Raw genomic sequence first — 13,376 nt, 5'->3', positions numbered from 1 at the left:
CCATTCTTCACCCCCAACCACAGTAATCACCCATCTACTTTCTATCTCTATAATATTTGCTTATTCTGGACGTTTGGTATAAATGGGATTGCCACTTTTTGGCTATTATGAATAATGGTTCTATGAACATTCATATATAAGTTTTTATTTGGGCTTATGTTTTCATTTGTGTTTGGTGTATACCTAGGAGTGGAGCTGCCAGGTCAGCTGGTAGCTACGTTTAAATTTTTATGAAACTGCCAGACTGTCTTCCTAAAGTGGCTGCATTTTACACACCCACCAGCAATGTATGAGGGTTCTTTCTTCACATGGTTGCTAACACTTATCTTATTTTTATACTAGTCATCATAGTGGGTGTGAAGTGTTATTGCACTGTGGTTTTGATTTGCATTTTCCTGATGACTGATGATATTAAGCATCGTTTCATGAGCTTAGTGGCCATTTATTTATCTTGTTCAGAGAAATGTCTATTCTGATACTTCACATATTTTTTAATTGGGTTATTTGTCTTTTTATTGAGTTGCAAATGTTCTTTATATATCCTAGATTTGCAAATATTTTCTCCCATTCTGTGGTTTGCCTTTTTGCTTTCTTGATGATGTCCTTTTAATTTTTAATTTTGATGAAGTGCAATTTATCTTTTTCTTTTGTTGCTTATGCCTCTGGTGTCATAGCAAAGAATAAGTTGCCAAATCCAAGGTCATGAAGATTTACAACTATTTTTTTAAAGAGTTTTGGCTTTTTTTAAACTCAAGATTTCCATGGAGAGGAACTTGGAGTCTTTTTTTTTAAGATTTTATTTATTCATTTGAGACAGAGGGAGAGAGCATGAGCAGGGGGAGAGGCAGAGGGAGAGGGAGAAGCAGACTCCCTGATGAGCCAGGAGCCCAGCTCGATCCCAGGACCCAGGGATCATGACCTTAGCCAAAGGCAGACGCTTAATTATCTGAGCCACCCAGGCACCCCTCCTTTTTTTTTAAGATTTTATTTATTTATTAGAGAGAGAGAGTATATAAGTGGGGGGCGGGCGCAGAGGGACAGCAGACTCCTTGCTGAGTGCAGAGACCAATGCAGGGCTCGATGTGGGCTCGATTTCAGGACCCTGAGATCATGACCTGAGTTGAAGTCAGACGCTTAACTAACTGAGCTACCCAGGCGCCCCTAACTCACCTTTAAACCAACTTTTTGAGGCCTTGTCTTGGCAAGGCTATAAAAACACACACAAAGAATTTGGGCTTTTACATTTAAGTCTTTAATTCATTTTGATTTAATTTCTGAGCATGGTGCAAGGTAAGAGGTCCAGCTTCATTCTTTGGCATGTAGCTATCCAGTTGTCCCAACACCATTTGTTGAAAAGACTATTCTTGGGGCGCCTGGGTGGCTCAGTTGGTTAAATGACTGCCTTCGGCTCAGGTCATGATCCTGGAGTCCCGGGATCGAGTCCCGCATCGGGCTCCCTGCTCAGCGGGGAGTCTGCTTCTCCCTCTCATGCTCTCTGTCTCTCATTCTCTCTCTCTCAAATAAATAAATAAAATCTTTAAAAAAAAAAAAGACTATTCTTTTCTTATTGAATGATCTTGGCATCCTTAATTAATGAACCAGAGATATATGGATTTATTTCTGAATTCCCACTTCTACTCCATATAAATGTGTATATCCTTATGCCAGTACCACACTGTCTTGATTATTGCTCCTTTGTAGTTTTGAAACTGGAAAGTGTGGGTCCTCCAACTTTTTCTTCTTTTATCAAGATTGTTTTGGCTATTCTAGGTCTCTTGAATTCCCATATGAATTTTAGGATCAATTGTGAATTTCTACAAAGAAATCATTTGGGATTTTGATAGAGACTGCATTAAATCTATAGATGAATTTGGAGAGTATTGTGATCTTACTAATATTCAGTCTTCTGTATTAAGAGCATGGGATGTTTTCCATTTATGTAGATCTTTAATTTCTTTCAACTATTTTTTGTAGTTTTCAGAATATAAGTTTTGCATTTCCTTTGTTAAATTTATTCCTAAGTGCTTTATTCTTGTTGAATAAATTCTTGTTGCTCTTATAAATAGTTTTCATAATTTCATTTTTGGATTGCTCACTACAAGTGTATAAAAATGCAATTGATTTTATAACTGGTATCTTATCATTTCAGTGACCTCATTAATTAGTTCTAATAGTTTTTTAGTGGATATCTTAGGATTTTCTGAATACAAGATCATGTCATCTGCAAATAGAGATAGTTTCATTTCCTTTTCAACCTGAATGCCTTTTAGTTCATTTTCTTGCCTGGTTCATATTTTAATAAATCCCTCTGGCTGCCTTGTTGAGAGTACACCAAATCAGGGTGAGAGAAAAGCAGAAGTCCAGGTGGGAAAAGATTGTGCGTGGGAGCAGGCGGGAGCAGAGAAAGGGTCACAAAGTGATTCAGGGCATTTTTCTTTTGATCTTCTCTCCTTTATTTCTTCTTTGTCTTGCTGACCTTCTTGGTGATTTTTTGCCTTGACCAACAACAAAGCCAGCACTAACTTTCTTAAAATCTTCCTGTGGTAAAATTCTTAGTAAGCAATTCTGCACAAAGGAAGCAGATACCAGACAGGAGACAAGAGAAACCCAAACCCTACATGTTCCATTTCTGCAAGAACAGATCCTATAAGACTGGTTGGACTGAAGTCCTATTTTTATGAAAGGGGGAAGAGAGAAGTATCCATCATCAGGTCTCAGAAATGCTGCAACCCTCAGCAACCAGCTAAAGATAGCCCAGGCAAGGAACTCTGTGCCCAGACTTGGGGGGCCCTCAATGCTCTGGGTATAGAGGATATTTCAGGCTTCTCCAGTGAGCAGCCACCCCAAATGATCAGATCCTTCACCTTGGGGAAACCAGGTTAACCAGTCTTCCTCAGGAACTTCTCCCTGAAGAGAGCAATGCAGGAAAATTCTCCGTAAGTCCCCCTCACTTAAACCCTTCAAATCAGATGTGATTGATCTGTCCTTCCTGGTAGGCAGGATCCTAGAGTTCTAATCGGGGCTGGGGCCTAGGGTGAGGCCAGGGAGGCACCTCAGGCACTAGCATGACTCTGAGAGCAAGGGCCTCCTTAAATTGTACATCCTCGGTGCTTTGTTTGCCTCACTGTACTGCCAACCCTGGTTCTCATACCAGGTCTGCCAGTGACAGGCCATGTGGACCAGGACAAATCCTTTGTCCTCTCTGGCCCTCAGTTTACTCATCTGAGAAGTTAAAGTGCTGGACTTAAGTCAGTGTTTCTCAATGATGATCCATGAACTCAAACTAATCCTTAATTTTCAGATTCACAAAACCTTTACCAAATGTCCTCACTTCTTAAAATCTATAAATTGATTTTTTAAAAGATTTTATTGGGGCATCTGGGTGGCTCAGTCGGTTGAGCATCTGCCTTTGGCTTGGGTCATGATCTCAGGGTCCTGGGATTGAGCCTTGCGTCAGACTCCTTGCTCAGCAGGGAGCCTGCTTCTTTCTCCATCTGCCTCTGCTGCTCCTCCTGTTGTGCTCTCTCTCTCTGCTAAATAAATTAAAAAAAAAAATCTTAAAAGATTTTATTTGTTTGTGGGGGAGGAGCAGAGGAAGAGAGGAGAGAGACTCTTAAGCAGACTCCAAACTGAGCAGGGAGCCTGATGCAGGGCTTGATCCCAGGACCCTGAGATCGTGACCTAAGCCAAAACCAAGAGTCAGACTCTTAACCAACTACACCACCTAGGTGCCCCTATAACTTGATTTTTAAAAAACTTGCCTTATGAGAACTTAATGTATGACTATAGATTTAGTAGATAGGTTCTGTGTCCTCCATATGACTCATCCTTCTTAAAGAAACTGCTTCATCTTATCTACAGCTGAGGGGGTTTCCCCAGGAACTATTCTAACTTTGCTCCCTGCCCTGACCCAAGGTAATTGGACCAGAGATAGACCCCCCAGACCCAAGATGAACCTATCTATAGCCTGGACTGAGTCAAGCAGATTATCCCTTTCAAATGGGCATTGTAGAGACCCCATAGTCAATAATGGTGTGCAGTCCAGTGGTCAAATCAGACAGATTGAGGTTGGTAGCCATGAGGCACATGTGCAAGCAGAGGAAGCTGCTTATAAGAAGGAGGAGGCAGAGAGAAGCAGTGATGAGTAAATCCTGTGGCCCATGAAAGATGACAAACCACTTGGCTCTTGAAAGATGTAGAGGATCCCCAGTTTCTTGACTTTCCTGTTATAGTGCCAATATGAGTCATGAACTGTCCTCGCATTCTTGAGTTGAGTCCTTACACAAACCACAGCCAAAGGAATTGTGATTAAAGCAGAAGAAAGGACAAACTCTTCAACAATACAATTGATTGCTATACTTGCAAAAAGACTGAGAAAGATTCCTGCCTCATACTGTAAAGAAAAAAATTCCAGAAGGATTAAAAAACAATGTTAAAGAAGTGAATTTTAAAAATGCATATTCCCAAACAAGACCCATCTCTATGCTGCCTACAAGAGACTCATTTTAGACCTACAGACATCTGCAGATTGAAAGTGAATGGCTGGAGAAACATTTATCATGCAAATGGATGTCAAAACAAAGTGGAGTAGTCGTTCTTACATCAGACAAACTAGACTTTGAACCAAAGACTGTAACAAGAGATGAAGAAGGACAGTATATCATAATTAAGGGGTCTATCCAACAAGAAGATCTAACAATTGTAAATATTTATGCCCCCAAAATGGGAGCACCCAAATATATAAAACAATTGATAACAAACAAAGTTTTTTGAGTTCATTGATAATAATACAATAATAATAGGGGACTTTAATATCCCACTTCCATCAATGGATGACAGATCATCTAAACAGAAAATCAACAAGGAAACAATGGCTTTGAATGACACACTGGACCGGATGGACTTAAACAGATATATTCAGAACGTTCCATCCTAAAGCAGCAGAATACACATTCTTTTCAAGTGCACATGGGACACTCTCCAGAATAGATCACATACTGGGTCACAAATCAGGCCTCAACAAATACAAAAAGATTGAGATTATAAATGCATATTTTCTGACCACAACACTATGAAACTTGAAGTCAACCACAAGAAAAAGTCTGGAAAGACCACAAATACATGGAGATTAAACAATACGCTACTAAACAATGAATGGGTCAACCAGGATCAAAGAATAAATTTAAAAAAGAATACATGGAAACAAATGAAAATGAAAACACAACAGTCCAAAACCTTTGGGAATGCAGCAAAAGCATTCCTAAGAGGCTGGTATATAATAATACAAGCCTACCTCAAGTAGCAAGAAAAATCTCAAACAACCTAGTCTTATACCTAAACAAGCTAGAAAAAGAACAAACGAAGCCTAAAGCCAGCAGAAGGACAGAAATAATAAAGATTAGACAGAAATAAATGATACAGAAACTAAAAAACAATAGAACAGATCAATGAAACCAGGAGCTGGTTCTCTGAAAAAGTTAATAAAATTGATAAACCCTTAGTCAGACTTACCAAAAAGAAAAGAGAAAGGACCTAAATAAATAAAATCATGAATGAGAAAGAAGAACAAACAACCAGCACAATGGTGATTAATTCAGACAAGAATCATCAATGGATACTAAGTCAAATGAATGTAGGTTTAGTGGGATGAGGATATTGCCATAGTTTGAGAGTATCTTTTCACAACATACTTATCAATTACAAAGAGAAAAATGATAATGTAATGTGGACAAACCTAGCAGACATCAAATAAACCAAGCAATCAAGATTAACATCACCAGTGGTCAAACAAGTCAGTATCAGGAGTGCCCCAATGTGATGAATTGGGAAGAGAACAGCATCACTTCTGTATATTCCTCCCAAGAATGCATGTCTGAGTCCTGTCCTGAGGAAACTACACCAAGCAACATCCTGCAGAATGAAAGGTTTGTACTCTTTAAAACTTTTAAGGTTGTAAGGACAAGGAGAGGCTAAAGAATTGTTCTAGATTGAAGGAGACAAAAGGCATGTGATTATTAAGTGAAAAGCATGAACCAAACAGGAGAGAGACGCTGTTGAATAGTTGGGGAAATTTGAATGGTCCTTGGATAGGATGTCAGTGTTACACCAATGCTGACTTCTGATCCTGATTTGGGGAGTCATATGTCCTTGGTTTGGGAAGAGGCACACTGAAGATTCTGGGAGTTTAGGGCATCGTGTTACAAAGATATATATTTATACAACTTTTATATTTTGGATTTGAAATACTATTTAAGCAAACTACATGTATATGACATTTATTTATCATTAGTATCCCCAAATATAGATTATGTAATTTTGTCTTTCAATCCTACTATTGTATTTTTTTCAATTTAACAAATATTTTTAATTTTCTAGAATTCTTACTTACAACTTTTTCCATAACCATCTGCTCTTGTTTTACAAACAGAATATGTTCTCAATTTTCCCTCCATTTCTGGACGCTGCCACAAGTACTTCCATACCGACCTGATCAAAATGGAACTCTCCATCTTTGCTTTCAAGCCTGTGGATCCTGACGTCTCAGAGGTCACTGAAAGCAACAGCTTTCTCTCTGAGTGGCATGGGGAGCCACTGAAGGGTTTTGAGCAGAGAAGTGACATGATAAAATTTGCTTTTCAAGAGAATCAGCTTATCCCCACTGAAAATAGACTGTAGGGAGGCCATGGAAGAAGCAGAACCCAGGTAGAAGTAGGATGAAAAATTATCCTGGTTTGCCCTGGGGCTGAGGGGGTTTCCTGAGACTGAACTTGCAGTGAGAAAATCAAGAAAGTACCAGGCAAACTGGAAAGAAGTGGTTATTCTAGTTAGGATATTATTCTAGAAGGCCCAGGTGAGAAATGAGTGTAGTAGGTGGAGGTGATTATTAGATGTCATATTCTGGATATAAAATGGCTATATTATATAATATATAATGTATGAGATGTGTCATGTGAGGAAAATAGAGGATTCTCACGTTCTTAGGTTGAGTACTAGGAAAGCTGATCACTGTTTTCTGTGACAGGAAGGAGGAATTTGGGAGGAACCATTTGGGAAGAGGGATGATGAGATGGGGAGCTCAATGTTGGACTTGCTGAACATGAGGTGTCTATTTGACATCCAAAAAGAGATATTAAATAGGCAGTTAAATGCATGAGTCGAGATCAGGGGAGAGAAGTTAGGGCTGTAGATACTGGATATAGTTGGTCTTCAAAAAGAAGTTCATGAAGAGTGTAAATAAGAGTTCGAGAACTTAGTCTGGAGACTCCAAGATTAAGAGGGTAGACATTGGAGGGTGAATGAGCTACGGAGAGTGAGGAGGAACTGCCGGTGAGGTCCGAGATCAACCAGGAGAATGCGAGTCCTTGAAGCCAAGTGAGGACAGTGTTCAAAGAAGGAATGATTGCCTGCGTCCAAATATAAGATGGGACCTGAGAATCGGACATTAGATTTAGTTATAAGGAGATCATTGTTGAACTTGACAAGATTTATTTTGACAGAACAGTGAGAGCAAAATCTTTGATTGAGACAGAATGGGAGATGGGGGTGCCTGGGTGGCTCAGTAGTTAAGCATCTGCCTTCGGCTCAGGTCATGATCCCAGGGTCCTGGGATCGAGCCCCGCATCAGGCTCCCTGCTTGGCAGGAAGCCTGCTTCTCCCTCCCCCACCCCCCCACTTGTGTTCCCTCTCTTGTTGTCTCTCTCTGTCAAATAAACAAATAAATAAATAATCTTAAAAAAAAAAAAAAAAGACAGATGGGAGATGAAGAATCAGAGGCAACTAGCTTAGACAAGTTTTTCAAGTTCACCTGCAAAGGGCAGAGGAGAGAAAGGCAGTACCTGGAGGGGAAAGTAGAGGATTATTTGTTGTGTTTTAAGGTGTGGAAATACCTGCCTGTTTGCACGCTGATGGGAATGATACAGTAGAGAGGGGGAAATGACGCAGGATAGAGGGGAGGCAGTGGTGAAGCTGTGTCCCTAGGATGGAGAGAAGGAATGGGATCCAGGGCACAGGGGAAGGAGCTGGCTGATCTAAGAGCAGGGATGATGACTTCATAGCAAGAGGAAGATAGAGGATCAGGTAGTTGGGTAGATCCGATGCTGGGAGCTCATGGGAATTCTCTTCTGACTCTTCTAATTCTCAGGGAAATCAAGGTAGTCAGCTGCAGATGAGGATGGGGGAGGCCACACTGGAAGTCTGAAAAGAGAGATAAAAATATAAAATCATTGTCTAGGGGAGGAGGGGAGTGAGTAGAATAAGGAAAAGGACAGTTACTGAATAGCATGCTGGGCCCCTTGAGGTTTTGGTAGTCACGAACTTAAGAGACCAGTCAGCACTTTAAAACTTTCGGTTCCCTGAATTATATCTGTTTTTTTCTGTTTGTTCATCTTGGTCCTTCATCAATTTTGCTGTTGATTTTGCAGAGATGTCTGGTGGTTAGTCATTGACTATTCATGGTTGATATGAAGGGCTAGGATAATTCGTGAAGGTGGCTGGAGATACAATCTTCAGTTGGAAAGACCCTCCAAAGAAAGGCTGCATAGACTAAATTTAAAAAGACCCACAACTAGTCACAGATAGTCAGGTCTCAGAACTAGGCATCCAGACGCAATCTAAAAAGCTTCTGGTGTGAAACTATATACTGTAACAGCAGTAAATGTCACCTGCAAAGAAAGGAATATCAGACCATCATCAGCAACCCTGAGGGCTAGAAGCCAAACACCAAGCCTTAAAAATTCTAGAATTCTAGACCCAGCTCAATTACCAATACAACTTGAGGGCAGCATAAACACACATTTCATAGTAGTGGGATGTATCCCAACAAAATAAGGGCATAAACAAAGGAAGAAAGGGGCGAGAAATAATGAATCCATCTCAGGAGAGCAAGGAAGGGAAATTCTAGGAGGGAGGTTTACTTTTAATTACTCCTGGTTGCATACCTTTTCTTAGATTTGAATGTCTACCTTGTGCATTTATCACTCTTACAACTGTTGAAAGACAAAAGAAATAATAGGCCCAAGGTGGAGTCATTTGCCCCCAGGATAGCAAACCAAGACTTAATTAAAGTTTCAACCTGTCCCAGGAGTGGAATTTTAAACCAGTCTGGCATTTCCTGGTCAGCATTAGTAAGGTCATCTGCCTGATAAGACCCCAGCCTTCCCCACCAAGGGAAGGTAACCATGCCTGAAATAATCTTTTTTTTTCTTTTGCTAATAAGCTCCTTGTTCTGCCCTCCTTCCTATAAAAGCCTTCCATTTTGTAGAGCTCCTTGGAGAGAGCCTGTCTATTTATTAGGTAGGATGCTACCCTGTTCAGGGATTGTTGGGTAAGTCAATCAGGTTTCAATGTAACTCAGCTGAATTTTTGTTTTTGTTTTTTTCCAGGGGAAAAAGTGATTTAATACCCACCAATCCCCCCACCTACAAGTAATTACATTCTGGGATTTCACCTTTTCTTCCAATTCTGAATCCTTCTGTTTTTTTCCCTCTTAATGAGAGAAAAGTTAAAGTAGACTTAAGGTCATCAAAAACCAAAAAAAAATTGGCCAAGGGCTCATTATTCATTTATCTTATATTTTTTTACTTCCATGAAACTGTCCATATTTGTGGGTCCTCCGATCCAGACACACATTCACTCCACTTATAAAGTGAAGGATGTACATGAGGATATATCTGCTGTTACAGTGAACAGATTTTGTGAAGTGCCTTCTGTTTTAATGCTTTAAGTTTGTCACATTTTAATGACTTCTGACATTCCACTTTCCTAGATTATAAAAAAGGTCTGTGTATGTAGTTAGTTTTAAAAATGTACCAATGCCAGGGCATCTGGGTGGCTCAGTCAGTTAAGCTTCTGACTCTTGATTTCACCTCGGGTCATGATCTCAGGGTCATGGGAATCAAGCACCGCATTGGGCTCCAAGCTCATTGGGGAGTCTGCTTGAGATTCTCTCTCTCTTTCCTTTCCCTCTCCCTCTGCCCCTCTCTCCTCTCTCTCTCTCTCTCTAAAATAAATAAATAAAACTTTTTTTTAGATGTGCCAAAGCCTGTATATTAACAAAATTTTTAAAAATAAAACTATATAAAACATTTAATTTATTGGTCTTTTTGAAATATTTGATGTATCACCAGTGTATCACAACTGAGCCATTAATTGCTTCATCAACATTTTCATGACTCTGCTGAGGAATCAGCTGTTGAGAAATGTGCAAGTTCCTTTTGTGTATCTACAAAAGCTTTATCAACATTTCATCATTCACAAAGTTTATCTTCTTAGGAGTAGTGGTAATTGGTTTTGTTTTGTCTTTAGTCTTAAAGCTTTTTTGGCTGGCTATATGCAATGCATTTCTGGATTTCTGCCCTCTCAGTTTGTGGTTGGTTATTCTCTTTGACACCCTCGTGCAGCAACTCAAACTCCAGGTGACACCAAATTTTTGTTCTTCAACAGATTTGATACAGTGACAAGATCTGAGGCAGTCTTCTGGCGGCGTTTGGGGGTCAGTGAGAAACACAGGCATGGTACCCCTTGACGCCTTTGAGTTCACTATTTTTCTTGCCATTTCTGAGGGTCATAGGTAAGTTCCTCTCAGTTCTGAGCTCTGCCCTCTGCACCGAGCTCCCAATCCAATTGGCTCTCCTTTACAGGGCAGGTCAGATTGAGCTGGCAGAGGATTCTTCCCAGAGCCAAGTGAGCTGCCAGACAGTTCTGCCTGGAACCAAGCTTCTAGTCCTTTGGATCTCAATTCCCAGGTTTCTGAGTGGAAAATTCCAACCGTTGCCATGCTAGGAATTATTTGTGGTTATGGCTGGAGTAGGTCTGCATCCAGTTTAAGAACTGGACCAGGTCCAGCAGAAGGCCTCGGGTGAATAAAATTTGTTTAAATGGGATTCTTTCTATCTGAAGAGTTGAGCGTGCCATCTTCTATCACTTGTGCTTCTTTTATGCTTAAGAACTATAGTCCTGGCAGGGGAAGAGGCGGGCAAGGGGGCCGGCATCGGAGTCTGGGATTCGGTCTGCAGAGTGATCGAGTGCTGGACCCACAGCGGTTCCATGTGCACCAGCTGCTCTGGGTTCCCCAGGATAAGGAAGCGGCCCTGGCTGTGGCAGGCCCATGGGGTCAGCAGAGGGAGGCTGGGAGGGTGCAGGTGCCCTGTGAGCAGAGTTGGCATGAGGCAGCCTGGGGTTGGGAGGCCATGTCTGTGGAGGACCCCTTCTTTGTGGTGAAAGGTGAGGTACAGAAAGCAGTCAACACCACCCAGGGATTATTTCAGAGATGGACAGAGCTCCTCCAGGACCCCTCCTTAGCAAGGAGGGAAGAAATCGACTGGACCACCAATGAGCTGAGAAACAACCTCTGGGAGTATGGAGTGGGATCTAGTGGTATATATATACAATGGAATATTACGCAGGCATCAAAAAAAATGAAATCTTGCCATTTGCAATGACGTGGTTGGAACCAGAGGATATTATGCTAAGTGAAATAAGTCAATCAGAGACAGACAATTATCATATGATCTCACTGATATGTGGAATTTGAGAAACAAGGCAGAGGATCATGGGGAAAGGGAGGGAAAAATGAAACAAGAAGAAACCAGAGAGGGAGACAAACCATAAGACACTCTTAATCTTAGGAAACAAACTGAGGGTTGCTGGAGTGGTGGGGAGTGGGAGGGATGGGGTGGCTGGGTGATGGACATTGGGGAGGGTATGTGTTGTGGGGAGTGCTGTGTATTATGTAAGACTGATGAATCACAGACCTGTACCCCTGAAACAAATAATACATCATATGTTAATTTAAAAAATAAATAAATAGAGTGGGATCTAGAGGACCTTGACGAGATCATCAGCATAGTTGAAGCAAATGCTAGAAAATTCAACCTCGATACGACTGAATTAAGTATAAGAAAAACCTTTGTCCCAAGTACTTGGCAAGTTGTCAGGGACATGAAGGATCAGATGTCAGCTTCATCTGTGCGGGCGTTCACTGAACGAAAAACTAGACAGGCACTGCTAGGGGACAGTGGTTGTCAGAGCTGGAGTGCCGGATGACAGAGAAATAAGGACGCCTGGACCACGAGGTCCAGTTAGCCAACTCCCATTTCATCGAGGAGCAGCAGGCTATCTGGAACAGAAGGATGAGCTGTTGGAGCTGGTCTCTGGGAGCACTGGGGTGCTGAAGAATGAGTCCCAGCCCATCGGAGGGGAGCTGGAGGAACTGGCAGTATACAGATTCTTCCGAGCAGATTCTTGGAGTGTTGTGAGGAATGGGAGCATGAAACAGATATGGCTCTGTAACCTCACTGGAGATTCGGGTACCGAGGAGGATAGGACATGAACTGACTTCACTTTATCATCCCATGGCTCTCCTGCTCCATCAAACAGAACTTCTTGCTCTGCATCTTTAACTTAATGACAAAAAGTTTATAAATTTAACTTCAATTAATAAAAAAAAATCTTCCCTCTCAAAAATAAAGCAAACAAGAAAACAACAACAACAAAAGAACTATAATCCTGGAAGCTGCAGATACATGGCAAAATGGCAAATTTTTCTAAAAGTCATGTAGTATTACAAAGGCCATTATGAGCAACATTCCAATTAAACAAGATAGCTCATTTAAGAAATGCACTTGAGAAATGCTCAAGGTATTCCAAGTTGAATAAACAAAAATAGGATACCTACTTTAACTGGTATGCAGAAACTTCCAAAAGGCTTCAAGATTCCAAAATAGCTTTACTAAGAGACTCATTACAAAAGGCTAATGAAAAATTAAAGATGCAAGAGATACCTAAAACATAAGATGATAGGACTGACTGATACCACTTCCCTGCAGTCTCTTTTCACCTGAGTGCTCACATTTCACCAAATTCTCTGTCTGAACTGCCTTTCCCCCTGAAGAGACTATTAGACAGTTCTTGGATTTTAAGATTTTATTTATTTATTTTAGAGAGAGAGAGTGAGTGTGTGAGTGAGCACAGAGAGGGAAGGATGTAGGGAGAGGGAGAGAGAAGCTCAAGCAGACTCCCCACTGAGCGAGGAGACCCATGTGGGGCTGGATCTCACAACCCTCAGATCATGAACCAAGCTGAAATCAAGAGTCGGCCCTTAACCAACTGAGCTACTGAGGCACCCCAAGACAGTTACCTTTTAAAATAAAACTACCCAAGGTTGCTGACAAACAATGCTGAGGTATCCTCAGTCCTTGGTCAAAGACTGAAGGATAGGACCAATGTTACAGAATTTCCTACAACTACGGGAGGAAACTCAAAAGCTTTTTAAAGAGTGTAGAGTCATTATCTGGGCCCATGACCCTGGGCTGCCAGATCTTTATCAGCTTGTGCACTTGTTGGCAGCTCCTGGGGAAGCCCAGATGGATACAGGAAGC

General features: G+C 41.1%; 1 pseudogene; it reads left to right on the top strand.

Moving 5' to 3' along the window:
• Window positions 1–11,186: 11,186 nt before the first annotated feature.
• On the top strand, window positions 11,187–12,328 carry LOC117999247 (annotated as a pseudogene).
• The last annotated feature ends 1,048 nt before the right edge of the window (window positions 12,329–13,376 follow it).

The sequence above is a fragment of the Mirounga leonina genome, unplaced genomic scaffold (assembly GCF_011800145.1).
Source record: "Mirounga leonina isolate KUSES-001 unplaced genomic scaffold, KU_Mleo_1.0 Mir_115, whole genome shotgun sequence".
Taxonomy (NCBI): Eukaryota; Metazoa; Chordata; class Mammalia; order Carnivora; family Phocidae; genus Mirounga; species Mirounga leonina.
Note: the sequence above shows the minus strand (reverse complement) of the source record. Positions and strands in the feature narration are given on the sequence as shown.